The sequence below is a fragment of the Schistocerca gregaria genome, chromosome 8 (genome assembly GCF_023897955.1).
Source record: "Schistocerca gregaria isolate iqSchGreg1 chromosome 8, iqSchGreg1.2, whole genome shotgun sequence".
NCBI lineage: Eukaryota > Metazoa > Arthropoda > Insecta > Orthoptera > Acrididae > Schistocerca > Schistocerca gregaria.
In genome coordinates this window covers 165,044,367-165,061,089 of record NC_064927.1, presented here as the reverse complement: position 1 = coordinate 165,061,089, position 16,723 = coordinate 165,044,367, and the positions used below count along the sequence as shown (strand labels likewise).

Sequence of the window (16,723 nt, the reverse complement as noted above, 5' to 3'; positions counted from 1 at the left end):
AGCTCCCAGTAACAATCATTCCACTAATGGGGAATCACGTCGGATATTATATTTTACAGTCACGAGCGTCAATGGTAAATGGTTGAAGGATGGTAAAACCATGAGTAGGAAATTACCTGCTGGGGGTCCATGTCTCATCACAGTACATACACGTCGGAGACTTGCCTTATCTGTAAAGCAGGTTATGTAGTGATCTGTCGCAGATATGACGACAGAATACAATTCTGGTGAAGGCATGTTTCAGAGGTCACTGTAAGGCACATATTGTTGAACATTGGACTCCGCAGGAGCCAACCTCTGTGTCCTCCACCTCAACTACGAGTGCAGTAGGCATCGGATCATCGTTATTGGACTATGTTGCCTCGTTAGATGAATCACACGCTGTTGTTCTGGCAAACAGGTTGCTCTAAACGTGCCCTGCGTCATGGACGCAGAGTGGTGGAGGCAGTATTCTGCTGTGTGGCTCATATAGCATGCCTTCCATCGGAGTACGGTAGCAATGCTGGTATCAACCAAGATAACAATCTTATCTCCAAGTCACTGATGAGGACTTCTTGTCTCAGGTTACACACATTCAAAGGTAGCCTCCCCTCCCCTTCCATTGGGAATTCACTGGCAATTCCTCAAGGTCATCCAAAGGAGTATCCACCTTATCCAGACACCTTACGCCATTCTACACTCCTACTCATGTTATTTTCCATAGTTATTTACTGGTCTTATAGTACGGTCACATTAGGAATTCACTGGCAATTTTTCAAGGTCATCCAAGGGAATCCCCACCTTACCCACACACCTTAGGCAATTCTACAGTCCTACTCATATTATTTTCCATAGTTATTTACTGGTCTTACAGTACTGTCACAAACTAATAATATTACATCTTTTATTTGTATAAATATCATAATTATATGTCATTCCACTTGGGAGTGCTGTTTGGCTGAAAACGGGTTTTCCCAAGCGTAAGCGCTAGTTTTGAAATCGGGACGGTTGGGGAATTTCATTCTATTGGTCCAGAGAGAAAGGTGGGGTGTGCTTGGCGCTTATCTGCATAACTGTTCACATATTTCCGCTGCCCGGTTTGCTGTTATTACAGTGGGTGATGTGGTCCTATAAGCCCGCTATGCATCAACGTTCAAAGAGTGGTGTTGCCAATAGGCACCTTACTTGTTGTTGGTAGTAGCTGGAGATATTACTCACCTCTCCAGTTCCATATTTTGTAGCGGTGTGCTAATTCGTAAACACCTAGCGTATCTTTGGTTGACAATCCTGTATAGTCAGGGAACCTCAGAATTTTGCTATGACATCGTAAAATTTGCTGAGTTCTGTACAACATGCAGTGACTTAGCGACGTCATTATTTCTACCAATGCCCTCGTTTTAAACATACACCATAATATAATATGAGTAGGACTGTAGAATTGCCTAAGGTGTGTGGGTAAGGTGGGGATTCCCTTGGATGACCTTGAAAAATTGCCAGTGAATTCCTAATGTGACAGAACTATAAGACCAGTAAATAACTATGGAAAATAACATCTAGAGATGGCAAAGCAACAGTTTATTATGGTATTTGTTTACAGTCTTGGCAAAGCGTACTTGTTATAAAATGATTCATTACTGTAAGAGCATATCCTCGTGTATTCTTGTACTCAGATACTCTTCATACAGACTACGGATGCCATGGAAAAAATATGTAAAAATTGTTAAATTGATGATAAATTCGAAAATTTGTAAAAATGTGGAAAAATAGGTAAATTTCGAAAAAATGGTAAAATAGGAAAGTTGAGAAATGAGAGTACTTACTCATCTGCCTGGATGTGCTTCTGCTGGTGCCTCGAATGACGAAAATACTAACGAAATCAACACCCTAGACATTGAGTGACATGCCAGTAAAATTAATTAGCTATTAACAAACAGCTCCAGCTGATCTTCCCGATATGATACACAGCTCAAGAATGAACTCACCCACTCAAGTGCTCAACTTATAAAAGCAGGAAGGAATGGGTGCACGGGTAAGAGGAGGAGGGTAGGGTTTCCCGCCAGTTTTATGACACACAAGACCACATAACTAACATAGAGTTACATTATGACCTTGACTATAAGTAACCCAATTGCCTAAGTATGTGGGCAAGGCAGCAGTTTCTCTTGATAACTGCCAGTGATACTGGGGGAGGAGGGGAAGGCAGTACCTTGAATACAAACAGCCCCAATATGTAATCTTATACCAGAAGTCCACATCAGTGACCTCGACATAAGATTGTTATCAATCTTGTGTTTTACGAAATACCGATATCTTCAGATATCTGTGTACTAGAGGCCACGTGGTCTTTTTCCGTATTGGAGTTGCAACTACTGCGAAAATGGGACAATGGGTCACTAAAGTTATTAGGAAATACTTTTAGATTATTAAAAAGGTAACGCATGATTTCAGAAATATAAGAAATGACTGCTACAACCTATTAGGAATGTTTCTAAGTGCTTGGGAAGTGTAAACTAAAGATTCATTCGAGTTATTTGCACTCCTCATACTAGCTCTATGCTAAGAAAGCAGAAATATAAGTTTTATTATGCTAGAAACGAGTTTCTGAGACTAATGAACACTGTATACCACATTTTAACTTTTTGTCTACCCTCCACATAAAATTATGATTTTTCACTTGTCATGATTACGGGAAGAAGGATTTGAAAATAAAAAGATTCCTATCACATACCGTTTTCCAAAAACAGTGGTTTTGTTATTTATGCAAAATGTATAGTTCTGAAACCATTGAAACACAAATATTTCACACAAGGATAAGTTCAGAAGAAAATTTTAGAACGTTTTCTTTTGTATTCTTGTTCTCCAGTGTCTTTAACTAAGGACCAAGAATATGCTACCAACATGCTGCAGTTCCATCGTCCCAAAGACGGCTTTTCCATTACTATATTGTCCTTGTGAAAGCTGTCCCCCCCTTTCATCTCTTGTATCCGCCTAGTTCTGAGAGAAAAAGTTAAGACTGTAAAAAAGGAAAAGCAACTTTTGTGACGTATGACACTTCATTCGCTGGACACATCTCATCGGGTTATTCACAGGCTATTTATAGCCATCAGATTTGTGATTTCCAAGATAGTGTGTAAACACTGATGTGAAGGTATCCCAGTATCTTTTTCAGTCTCACTTAACTAGTTGGCGAAATCATTCTGTACAGACATACTGTAATAACTGACATCACATTGCAGAAGCTATACTCTTTCTTCTCACAAGGTAGAACTGTGACTTCCGTTTATGAAAGCTCAAACTAGATGGATAAACACAGAGATCAAAATTCACATGCAGAAGAAAGTTACCCCACTGCATCCAAACTAAAACTTAGTTCCATTAAATTAAAGCAAGCGAAGAAACGGATATCCAGGAGAAACCAAACGTGGTGGAGAAAAACTAAAATTATATTTGAGCTCAGCATACGAAAATAAGCCACAATCACTTATTTTCATGCACATGGCAACAAGTGTGTTGTACAGTGTTGTAAGTTCATAAGCGTGGCGACGTAGATTCCTGACTCAATTTCGTTCTTATCTATGAAAATCAGTAATACTTACAGAAAAAGGGAAATGAGCGTTTGGCGTCATTGTTGTTTGTTGATCCGTTTACTCAGTTTTTTTTTTTTTTTTTTTTTTTTTAATTACAGAGGGTAACTAAACTGCGAACACGCTGAGCTACCGTGCCAGCTTTTCTCGCCATTCAGCTATCGGGGTGGACATATCTATAGAAAGTAAAGTTAAAAGAAAGCGAAAAAATGCCCATAATTGCAAGCTGTAAGGGAACCAACGTGTGCAGCACGATGGAAACCATTACATGCTGTCAAGCCATAGAATGGATAAAACGACAACCACTGTAGTTTCAGAAATAAAACGAGAACCACTGAAGATGATACATAGTTGTTGAAACACGTTTGGGTAAATAACAAAAAAAAAAACATATAAATACATTGTGTTTTGCCGAAGACGAAGTTCTTAGAAACCCAAATTTAATTCGTCACCAAGGAAAAACGTCAACTGGAGTTTTCAGCCAAAGCAAGATGATGATTTTGTCTCTCTGATCCTTAAATGCAGCCTGGTGAGTATTTCACCAATAAAATTTCAAACATCCATGCTCAATGCCAGCGAAGGAACCTAAAGCAAGGATTATCGACGCTGCTATCGCTGCTTCGTTTCTGAGGATGACTGAAAGCGATGCCTCGATATGAAACTTGCTGTGGTAATGCCGTTTACACTTCTCAACGCTACGCAAGTATCGTTCCTCCTGTTGTTTATCGTAGCTCCAACATAAACGTACACTCACGCCTCCCTCTGACGGGCCGCGGCAGCTAATGTTGTTGTGGGTGCGAGCGGGCTCAAATGGCTCTGAGCACTATGGGACTCAACATCTTAGGTCATAAGTCCCCTAGAACTTAGAGCTACTTAAACCTAGCTAACCTAAGGACATCACACACACCCATGCCCGAGGCAGGATTCGAACCTGCGACCGTAGCAGCCCCGCGGTTCCGGACTGCAGCGCCAGAACCGCACGGCCACCGCGGCCGGCGATGCGAGTGGGATATCTAACCTCGATAGATGCAGCGCATGTATCAGATGGGACGTGCTGATTGAAGTCATTTGCGACTGTAGCACTCTCCAGTGGTATTTCTTAGTTTTATTTGGCTCACAAACCACACAGTTAGTTAACGGAAATGGACCCGCATAAAATTCCTACGTAGGTTCTATTATACGCACTTTTCCTTCCTTGTCCAAATTATAGTCGTGTTGTTCTGTCTGCAATATCCATAAATAAAAGCTTCAATAGCCAATATCTTGTAAGAGAAAAAGGAAAGTTCCACGTCCAGTCAGTAAGGCCACCAGCTTATAAGACTTAAACACAAAAAAGCCTGAGAGACAGTGCCCTTATCTTTCGATAACATCAAACGCTACAGAATGTTTTTTTTTTACTATTGAATGAGACTCCCCACAGTCTTTTATAAAACAGGAAGGTGAAAAAAAGAAGCTGGACGCGAATCCACTACACACAGTTTCGTAACTCGGCGCCTCTGCCAACTACCTTTGCATTTGCAGGCAAGTGCTCTACCAATTTGTTTTTTTGTTTTAAGTCTCTTTTTGTTCGCTTTCGTTCGTTGCATCTGCTCGGGGCAGACGTCCTAAGGCACCCATTTAAGTTCGTCGTCGATCGATTAACTCAGTTTTTTTGTATTACAGAGGGCAGCTAACCCTCTGACCGAACACGCTGAGCTACCGTGCCGGCAGCCTTTTGCGCGCAACTGCTCCACCAACTGATCTACCCAAGCATGACTTACGCCCCGTCCTCAGAACTTTACTTCTGCCAGTTCCTCGTCTCCTACCTTCCAAACTTTACAGAAGCTTTCCTGCGAACCTTGCAGAACTAGCACTCCTGAAAGAAAGGATATTGCGGAGACATAGTTTGGCCACAGCCCGGGGGCTGATACCAGAATGGGATTTTCACTCTGCAGCGGAGTGTGCACTAATATGAAACTTCCTGGCACATTAAAACTTTGTGCCGGACCGAGACTCGAACTCGGGACGCTTGCCTTTCGCGGGCAAGTGCTCTACCAACTGGTAGAGGCTGTGGCTAATCCCTGTCTACGCAATATCCTTTCTTTCAGGAGTGCTAGTTCTGCAAGGTTGGCAGGAGAGCTTCTGTAAAGTTTGGAAGGTAGGAGACCAGGTACTGGCAGAAGTGAAGCTGTGAGGACGGGGGTTGAGTCATGCTTTGGTAGTTCAGTTGGTAGAGCACTTACCCGCCAAAGGCAAAGGGCCCGAGGTCGAGTCTCGGTCCGGCACACAGTTTTAATCTGCCAGAAAGTGTCAGCGCACACTCCGCTGCATAGTGAAAATATCATTCAAGTTTGATAAACTTCGTAAGAAGAAGGGAAAATTGCTTATTGCCCTCGATTTTCTACTGAGCTGGCGGAATGGAGGTACAATACCTGAATTTGCCAGAACTGTTCATTACGTTGGGACAAAACTGGCCAACAACATTAAGAAGCGTGCTGGTTTGGCCTTGGTAATGGAGCGCATTCGTGTCACATGCAGACGACTAAATTTCGTATCCAAGGCTTTATTTTATTTCCATTTGAAGGTATCGGAGCTGCTATCTGCTGAATCTAGAGAATGAGTTGACAGTTGTTCTTGAGCAATATCGGACTGGTTCCACGCAAACGCCGTCAGTAGGCAATCTTCGAAGTTTCAACGGCTTTCTTCTCAGTCTACAATAACGGATGATGACACCCGTAGACATGTTGTGATTAATCTCACAACCAAATAACTGGACGATGCTATGCCGGCTGTATTGGAAAAGAGATTAAACTTTCCACCTACACTAGGAATGTTCCCATTACTCAATTCACTTCCGCTGTTGAACAAGGGGTGTCAAAGTATTCCGTGTCTAGCTGATCGAGTTAGACAAGAGGTCTCGCATACGTTGCGTCGCATGCTAACCCCACGAAGTAAAATCTCCTCACCTGAAAGGACCGTGATCCCTGAAACGTCCCCTTAGAAAAATTTATGATTTACTGTGCTGGTAAACCCCTTACGTTATTTGCTTTTCAAACAGCTGAGCAAAACTGAACGTACTCAGACATTTCGCTCTTTACCTATTCTGATCAATACTAAGCTGACACAAACATTTTTAGCGCAACGCAATCTGACTTTCAGTAACCCCTACAATCGAATGGCCCTGACTAACAATAACCTATACCCTTCATGAATTCATACCTCACAAAAATCTTCGTTACTCGAACTACTGCAATACAGCGAGCGCCAATACTGTCAGCTAAATAAAAGATTCTAACTACTGAAGGCACTAACTGCTAATAGGCATAGTTAGCAAATGAAAGATTTTGATAAAGAACAAACAATGTATTTACCTTAATAGTTTTCAAAAGTCATAATATATATAGCAGTTCATGACATCCAGTCTTACAAATTTACTGATGGACACACGTCCAGATCATCCGCTCTCAAAACTCCGCCGTCTCTCTCCCCACATCCTCCACTGCTGGCGGCTCACTTCCAACTGCGCAACGCTACGCGCTGTTAACATCCAGCTGCCGCTGCCCAACACTACAATAGCGACTATTGCAACAATGCTGACCAGCCTCAGACTGCACACAGCACAGTCAGTGATTTTTATGCAGAGCGCTACGTGGCGTTACCAACCCGCGATCCCGTCCATCAGAGAAGACCAGGACTTAGTAGCGGACAGGGGCAAAACAACGGTTCTTCTTTCGCAGGACGATTATTTGGGTAAAATGGATCTTTTACCTGCAGATTCGGAATATCAAAGATTAAAGGACGATCCAACTGAACATATAAAACGCAACACGCTTTCACTTTTGAAGAAGAGGTCATTATTTGAAGATGTTCTTAAGAAACTCCGATCTGGTGCTGCATCGCCGCGGAGATTATACGGTTTGTCTAAGGAACATAAGAAAAGGGTTCCTCTACGGCCTATTGTTAGCAATTCGGGTGCCCCCACTTTTATTTGACCATATATTTAGCATCCAGTCTCAGTCCCATGTCAAAAATGCGAACATCATATTTCCAATTCTCTGGTTCTTATTTGACGTTTGGTGTCTTTGTGTCTCAGTCCCATGGATTTGCTCGTTAGTTTTTTGAGGTTGTATCACTTTTTACCAGAGTTCCTCTTGAAGATTCTTTGCAGTTAATTGGTGCAAAACTGGACGAAGAAACAACTAAGCTTTTCCGCCATGTCTTGACGTCAACTGTTTTAGGTTTAATGACAAATTCTTTGAACAAACTGTCGGAGTGGCTATGAGGAATCCATTATCCCTCATAGTCTCCAATTTGTTTATGGAACATTTTCAGGACACGCAGTGAAGATGGCGTTCTTCAAATCAACTTGTTTTTGGAAATATGTCGACGACAGGTTTACGTTGTGGCCATATGGGACAGATGCTCTGGATCGTTTCCTAGATCATTTTAACTGTCTGTATCTTAATATTAAGTTCACAATGGAAACTGAAAGAGATGGAAAACTTACGTTTTTAGCTGTATTGGTCTACAGGAGGGATGATGGGACATTAGGACATAGTGTTTATCGTAAGCCCACGCATATGGACCGATATCTTCATGCATCATGTTGTCATCCATTGTACCAACCGAAAGGGTTCCTACGTACATTGATAAAATGGCTTATACCATCTCAGATGTAGATAGTTTGACACAAGAACTGAATCATCTAAAAGCAGTGTTTAAGCATAATGGTGGTACCGACAATCAGATCCGTCATTCTCAACAGTTTGGTCCTTCGCGAAAACCAACAGAAGGTACAAGCAAATCCGGGCGTTCCTACCTTTCGCGGGAAGCTTATCTTCAAAAATAGGAAGAACTCTAAAGAGATTTTATATTGAAAGTGTATTCCGTCGCCAGCTAAGACCAGAGCGCTGTTTGGCTTAGCCAGGGATGATTAGTGTTTTTGGACGCTTATTATCTACATAATTCCCTGACATTGCGGGAAAACCTATATTGGACTAATGATTCGTACGGTTTAGGATCGTAGGGTGGAGCACAATCACCACACGGGTCTATTTTAGCCAGAGAAATCTGCGGTTGCGGAACTTTGTCTTATTGAACGACATAAAACGTTCTAATGTGATACACAAGTAGTTGCCACTGCGTCAGATTATTGGGACTGTGTAGAGAAGGAAGTTATTGACATCAGGCTGTCTGAGAATATTATAAACAGAGATAAGGTTAATCCTTTAAGTAAGAGTTGAAACCCAGTTTTGTTTGACATTAGAAAACAACATCAAAAGATGTCAACAGTGTTTAATATCGACTTATCATTTCCGCCAGTTTTCACCACTGGTGCGCTGTCGTGTTTTGCGCTAGAGGGCAGTTACGTTCGAGCACGCGCGGCGGACATGCCGACGGTGTATAAGGGAGCCGCTGCTGAGGTTTGATATCAGTTCCGGCGAGATAGTTAGACTGCTTTCTAACCTGAAGATGGAGGCCAGGTGGGCCACCGAAATATTGTGTCAAGATGACGGTATTTTCCTGCTGGAGAACCGATTTGAATGTCATGAACGACCTTGTATTTTTCGATATGTTCTTCTGAAGGCTTTAGTCGCCGATGTGTTGTTAAGGGGACCACACCCTGGGTATCTAACCCATGTTAAATTAGGCAAGTATTTTAGCCATTTCAGAAAAAACTATTTGATGCAGGACCTTAAAATGTTACTGTATGTTGCATGATGATAACAGAATCAACTGTACTAAAATCTACTTTATCCATTATATATTATTTAAGAAATACTTTTTAAAATTTATTAACAAAAAATATCAAGTTTTTTCTGCAGAATATATTTTTGTGAACTTCCTACTGGGGAAATATTAATGAATGTAATACCAGAGGTGGCTTTTTAAGTTATGCAGAGTCTCTGAAAATTTCATTCATTTATCGATGATACTTTCATTCATAATGGGGCATATGTACTGCAAGTTTGCGGGAAATTGACTTTAAAGAAAAAACTTTTGATATTGTTACTTGCAGTTAATTAAAACTGTCCTGCAGCATATTTGGCCTCTAGCAGATCTTCCAGCTTCTTTTTCACCTTCCTGGACGTTTGTCTTGTTTTCTTGGCCATATTAGATGCAGACCTGTCTGCATCGGCTATCCTCATTTTATCGCAATGTTGCAGCCCAGTGATCATATTTTCATCAGGATTAATTCCCAGCTTTTTCAGTACCCACCACTTTCCAATATTACCACAATTGAATGTAATAGCACCATCATGAACTCCTAGTTTAATTGTATGCAAGCTTACAAAGACAGTTTTAGGAAGGCGGTTCCAAATTATGCTGTTGAAACATTCATTTGGGTTCTGTGTCTGCCCATGCACATATTTCCTTAGAAGGTCAGGCTGAGCCAAGTCTCTGAAAATAGGTTTAATTGCTGCAATGACAGCAGCAGGAAGAGGAATGCTGGTGAGAATAAGATTCTGCCTATTGTATTTGCACCACGAATTTTCTCCTGATGGACACAACCCATGACATGGCTTATCATCAGTAGAGGACTTATGGAACAATATGGCCCAAACATCTTTATTCATTGGCTCCACATTTTCTTTATTTCTCCTAATTACCTGCCAATAGTATACCTGCAAGTTTTCTATTTCATTTTTTGTCAACCGACCCTGTCCGGTCAACAATTTTCCATCTCATTTTTTTTCTTCTCATATCAACAGTTAGTTTTCTCAGCCTTGTTCCCAAACGTTATGGAACGTGTCGGACACATTCTATTTTGCTAATAATGGCATCTCCATATGGCTTAGAGTTGACATTGGGTGGGTTGACAGTGGGTGACAGAAAAGTGGGAGGGGCACATAAACACATTTGGTAGGAAAACGCTCTTTAAATGCTCTAAATAATTTTTTCAGCAAAATCCATTTCAGACTATTTAAATAAAACCTTAATCCATCGAAATACACTCCTGGAAATGGAAAAAAGAACACATTGACACCGGTGTGTCAGACCCACCATACTTGCTCCGGACACTGCGAGAGGGCTGTACAAGCAATGATCACACGCACGGCACAGCGGACACACCAGGAACCGCGGTGTTGGCCGTCGAATAGCGCTAGCTGCGCAGCATTTGTGCACCGCCGCCGTCAGTGTCAGCCAGTTTACCGTGACATACCGAGCTCCATCGCAGTCTTTACCACTGGTAGCATGCCGCGACAGCGTGGACGTGAACCGTATGTGCAGCTGACGGACTTTGAGCGAGGGCGTATAGTGGGCATGCGGGAGGCCGGGTGGACGTACCGCCGAATTGCTCAACACGTGGGGCGTGAGGCCTCCACAGTACATCGATGTTGTCGCCAGTGGTCGACGGAAGGTGCACGTGCCCCTCGACCTTGGACCGGACCGCAGCGACGCACGGATGCACGCCAAGACCGTAGGATCCTACGCAGTGCCGTAGGGGACCGCACCGCCACTTCCCAGCAAATTAGGGACACTGTTGCTCCTGGGGTATCGGCGAGGACCATTCGCAACCGTCTCCATGAAGCTGGGCTACGGTCCCGCACACCGTTAGGCCGTCTTCCGCTCACGCCCCAACATCGTGCAGCCCTCCTCCAGTGGTGTCGCGACAGGCGTGAATGGAGGGACGAATGGAGACGTGTCGTCTTCAGCGATGAGAGTCGCTTCTGCCTTGGTGCCAATGATGGTCGTATGCGTGTTTGGCGCCGTGCAGGTGAGCTCCACACTCAGGACTGCATACGACCGAGGCACACAGGGCCAACACCCGGTATCATGGTGTGGGGAGCGATCTCTTACACTGGCCGTACACCTCTGCTGATCGTCGAGGGGACACTGAATAGTGCACGGTACATCCAAACCGTCATCGAACCCATCGTTCTACCATTCCTAGACCGGCAAGGGAACTTGCTGTTCCAACAGGACAATGCACGTCCGCATGTATCCCGTGCCACCCAACGTGCTCTAGAAGGTGTAAGTCAACTACCCTGGCCAGCAAGGTCTCCGGATCTGTCCCCCATTGAGCATGTTTGGGACTGGATGAAGCGTCGTCTCACGCGGTCTGCACGTCCAGCACGAACGCTCGTCCAACTGAGGCGCCAGGTGGAAATGGCATGGCAAGCCGTTCCACATGACTACATCCAGCATCTCTACGATCGTCTCCATGGGAGAATAGCAGCCTGCATTGCTGCGAAAGGTGGATATACACTGTACTAGTGCCGACACTGTACATGCTCTGTTGCCTGTGTCTATGTGCCTGTGGTTCTGTCAGTGTGATCATGTGATGTATCTGACCCCAAGAATGTGTCAATAAAGTTTCCCCTTCCTGGGACAATGAATTCACGGTGTTCTTATTTCAATTTCCGGGAGTGTATGATGAAAACCGAAAATCGATTTCTTTCGACGGAGTGATCCCCTTAACTGACTTTCTACTATAGCAAATTCTGCCAAGAATGACTCGATTTTGATAATTCTTCGATGTGCCATTGCTATAAAATGACATACTGTCATAACACGCGAGCTACAAAACAAAAATAAAAAAAATACGAAAAATTTTTAACCGGCAATTAGACGTTTTCCGGTATTACAACGAATTGTACAAATAAACACACGTATTCTGGAGATCCTCAACGCTCTGGTGCTTAGAAATAGTATATATTCATAGGGTGTAAGTTATATGAGAAAAACTCTGAAAGCAAGATTCGCTCGGTCTCGTAATGGAAACCACACTGAAAATCAAAAATGTTTTACTTGCAACAGTTTGCTATATCTTCCAGCTACTTTTCAACATAGACGCCTCTCCGACTTCGACATCTGCTGTATCGTTTTAGCAATTTTCAAATACACTCATCATAGAAGGCAGCCGCCTGTGCTTTCCGCCAATTCTCTACACTGATCCGCAGTGCGTTGTCTGTGCCAAAATATTGTCTTCATATCCAGCGGTTTACGTGAGCAGAGATGAAAGTCAGGGAGATCCAAATCCGTGCTGTACAGTGGGTGATGAAGCACTCCCCATCGAAAGCGCTGCAGGAGCGTCCTCACTGAACCCGCAGTGTGCGTACAAGAACTGCCATGAAGAAGGAAACACATGACAAGTACGTTACGTGGGTTACATAAAATCTGGCGAAACCTCGCAGTGGGCCTCCATACTTGGTGGGAGAAACCGTTGACCTGGGCATCTTTACGTGATCACTGTGTGCTCTGAACTGAAAAGAGCGACGTGACGCGATCTACAGGCATATTAGAGACGTGGCCCTTGACATCTGTGCAAAGATTCATCGTATTTTCACTGTTGTTTCCAATTCGCAACCTATCAGACTTTACTTACAGAATATCTCTCGTGGCATAATGTGGTAAGGTCTTACGGGATCAAACTACTTACGCCATAGGTCCCTAAGCCTACACACAGTCTAACTTAAACTAGCTTACACTATGGACAAAACACACACACACCCATGCCCGAAGGAGAACACGAATCTCCGGCGGGGGAACCGCACGGACCGTGACCCTTGGCGTAAAACCCACCAAATACCGCCTTCAAATGAACACGAAAAATATAATACGGCATCTCGCAACTTCTGCTTCTGACATTCTTCCTTCTCTTTAGTTCTGCTTTACATGGCACGTTGCCAAAATATCGCAGAACTTATTTTGTGCTTCACGCAGCGAAATGGCTCCTCAACGTGGAACAGCAGAAAGTGACCCTACAAAACCAGCACACCTCCACGTAGACATTAACTAACTCGTTCCGTGTGAGGACCGCTTCACGCATATTTTTGTTCTCGCACACAAAAAATGCATTCTCTGTCTTAACAAGTCGCGATATGGGGAAACGATTCAGCTGACTATGAAGGAAACGTGTAGAAGAGGGTTTGTGAATCAGTATGCGATTCTCCTTCACGCTATCATCGCGTTGTCGGACATTTATCTATTTATTGCTGATGATTATGTTCGCTTTGTGGGGCGCTCAACTGCGCGGTTATCAGTGCCCGTACAAATTCCCAACCTCTGCTCAGTCCAATTTCGACACTTTCATCAATGATGATGAAATGATGAGGGCAGGACAAACACCCAGTCATCTCGAGGCAGGTGAAAATCCCTGACCCAGCCGGGAATCGAGCCCGGGACCCGTGCTCGGGAAGCGAGAACGCGGCCTCGAGATCACGAGCTGCGGACTATTTATTGCTGCTAGAAAAATAAACATACGATCACGTCACCTACTGCAGACTGTATAAGACAAATTATGATTGTAATAAATATTAAACGTGCATCGAAATAATCATTACTCACCGCTGAATATATCTGCTAAAGTTGGAATAACCTATCATAAGAACCCACCAGCTAACCCCTTAAAATTAATTCGAAGGTTGTCCAAAAAGTAAGTTCCGATCGGTACCTGAATGGAAACCACAGTGAAAATCAGAAACATTTTATTTGCAAGAGTTAGCTACACTTTCCAGATACTTCTCTACATAGTACCCGCTCCGACTTAGACATTGGTGGAGCCTTATAACAAATTTCCAACACCATCGTCATATAAGGCATCCGCCTGTGCTTTCCGATAATTCTCTACGCTGGTCTATAGCGCGTAGCCTGCGCCCTAGTGTTCTCTTCGTATCCAGCGTATCATGTGAACAGACATGATACTCAGGACGAGCCAATTAGGACTGTGTCGTGGGTGATCGAACACTTCCCATCGGAAAGTCTACAGGAGCGTCTTCACTGCCCCTGCAGAGTGCGGCTGAGAATTGCCGTGTAGAAGGAAGTGTGTGGCAGTTGTGTTATGTGGGCTGCATTCATTAAGGCGAAGCCTCTCAGCGGGTCCTCCTACTTGCCGGGAGACATCGTTGTTCTAGGCACCATTTACTCGCTCACAGTGCGCTCACGACTGAAAAGAGCGTCTTGATGCGATCGATGGTCACACTAGAGACACTACGCAACACATCTGTGCAAAGCTTCATCAGGTTTTCACTGTGGTGTCCATTTCCCAACCGATCGAAACTTTCTGGACAACCCTCGTATCAGGATTATGTTACGTCACTTTGAGTAATGAGCCATCTTTGTCAGGAATTATAACCTGGAGCAACGGGAGCTCCGCCACTCAAAATTTGTTCTTCACTATTTACCAATATTATATAACTACTCATCGTATTTCTGCAAAAAAAAAAAAAAATCATCTGGAAACTATTTCTGATATCGCATCGGTGTCTATGCCAGCATCCAACAATGCAACCCAGTCATCAGGAGTCATTTCTCATGGAAGTCCGGGCAGAACACGGCTCCAGGAACCGACCTGCCCCTTAGGCTCACAGAAATGGTCTTCTGTTGTTAGTTCCATCCTCAGTACGTTGCGTACACTTTTAGTTACACGCTTTGTTCGAAGTGCCACGAGTTTAATATTTTCGTAACAGTATTCTCCATCTTTAGTGGTCGTTAAAATTTCCTAACGAACTATTTCAACTGACTTCACTTTGTAGCTTGATTCTCGTCGAGAAATTGATGTAGTTTAAATTTGGATGCATTATTGGCAAAAGTATCAAGCAGCTTTTCCTCATTACAGTTTCATATAGACTTTCACTTTTTTATTTTGACTTTATAAGTTCAGTATATAGATCCTTTTTAAATTAAATACTTTTAAGCGTGCTTCATTGTCAGAGGCATTGTCAGATCGTAAGCCAATGAGTACGATGAGAGATTGGAGAAGGTAGGCAAAAAATTACGGCCAATCTAACCTACCGTCCAGGCGTGGCGAACATCTTGTCTGGCACACACTTGAATGAAATAGATGTTATCCATATTACATGTGAGACACTCTCAACTAACTCACTTTTTCTTCATCCATCACAATGTGAAGTTTGTGGAATATCATTTTCAGCACAACAGATTTTACCAATGTGTGTTTCCCATGGGGTCATATGAAGAACCATCAGCTTGACTACGGAACTTGCCAATATTCTAGCCGACAGATTTTATCAGTTACGAACATTTCGAGAAAAAAAATGTTAACATGTATTGCTGGGGAATCATCACAGTAATTTCGCTTGTCAGAACAGACATCGGTCAAGCTGCAAGATATGCATGTTGACATCTAATAAGGGTGCTGACGACCATGCGCGTCATCAGCTCCATCACGATCATCATAATATCTCCATCACCTCCATCATGATCACTGTCATCTCCATCATGATGATTAACTCCATCGTCATAGTCTTGCTTTCAAATATTCCCAAATGGAAATCCCTCTGGCTTACTTGCAGCTTGGTGAAATTGACTACAAAGAATATAGCTCTATAAGGAGCCCAAACGCAAATATCGAATTTTGATTTACCTCAATCAACTGTACACCCATATTTGCATGCTGTTCAAGTATATTAGGTCGAAGTAACCAGGGACGCCTAGCGTTATACCGGAGCCAAGGTAGCCCCTGAGGGCAGGCAACCCATGTAACACCACAGAAGACGAGGTTGTCTATGCCCAAGGCGTACCCAAATGCACCATGATGAACACCGGCTATTTACATACAAGATAACGCAAACAGACATTCCGAGCTCTACTTCCTTCAGGGGGAGCTCGAGTACGCCCTGCAGTATCACTACGCCAAAACCTGATTGGCTGGAGACAGCCATTTAGGGGCTACAACCAGGCCTGAAGTTCAGTTCATGCTGGGTGCCGACGGGGATGGAAATCAACTGTACTCTTTCAAAGGAATCATAATTAGGGAAATCAGGGAAAACCTACTGCAATCCGGCCGCAAGGTATTTGAACTGCATACACCATAATGTGAGTCCAGTGTGCTAACCGCCTCTTTCAGTGCAAAACATGGTTATTCGGAATACTGCGCCACCACCTCTTCCCCCCCCCCTCCCATCCCTTGCCGGGCATATACTGGTAGTGGAAACTTCACCCACCACCTTAATTCGAACCTGCTTACCTCCAGGTCGAGCGCCACTGCACATGTGTACGTCAGCCACCTCGGCTGTGGAGGCAGTGACGGATAAGGAAAAACCTCAAGGAGGGGGCACTACAGATGTCTGGAGTTACCTTTAATTTTACCGTAATAAAAAATAATCAAATCACATGCAAAGTTTAAGAAAGTTTTATTCAAACTAATTGTACCCATACTCAAGACAATGCCATTTTATGATATAAATGATATAAAAAAGTTACAATTGTGGTTC

At 43.4% G+C, this 16,723-nt stretch overlaps 1 protein-coding gene across 1 annotated transcript in view; it reads right to left on the bottom strand.

The window, feature by feature from the left end:
• LOC126284454 (uncharacterized) overlaps nucleotides 1-16,723 on the bottom strand; it is a 191,458-nt gene that overhangs the window by 109,303 nt on the left and 65,432 nt on the right. The gene's annotated exons all lie outside the window — the stretch shown is intronic.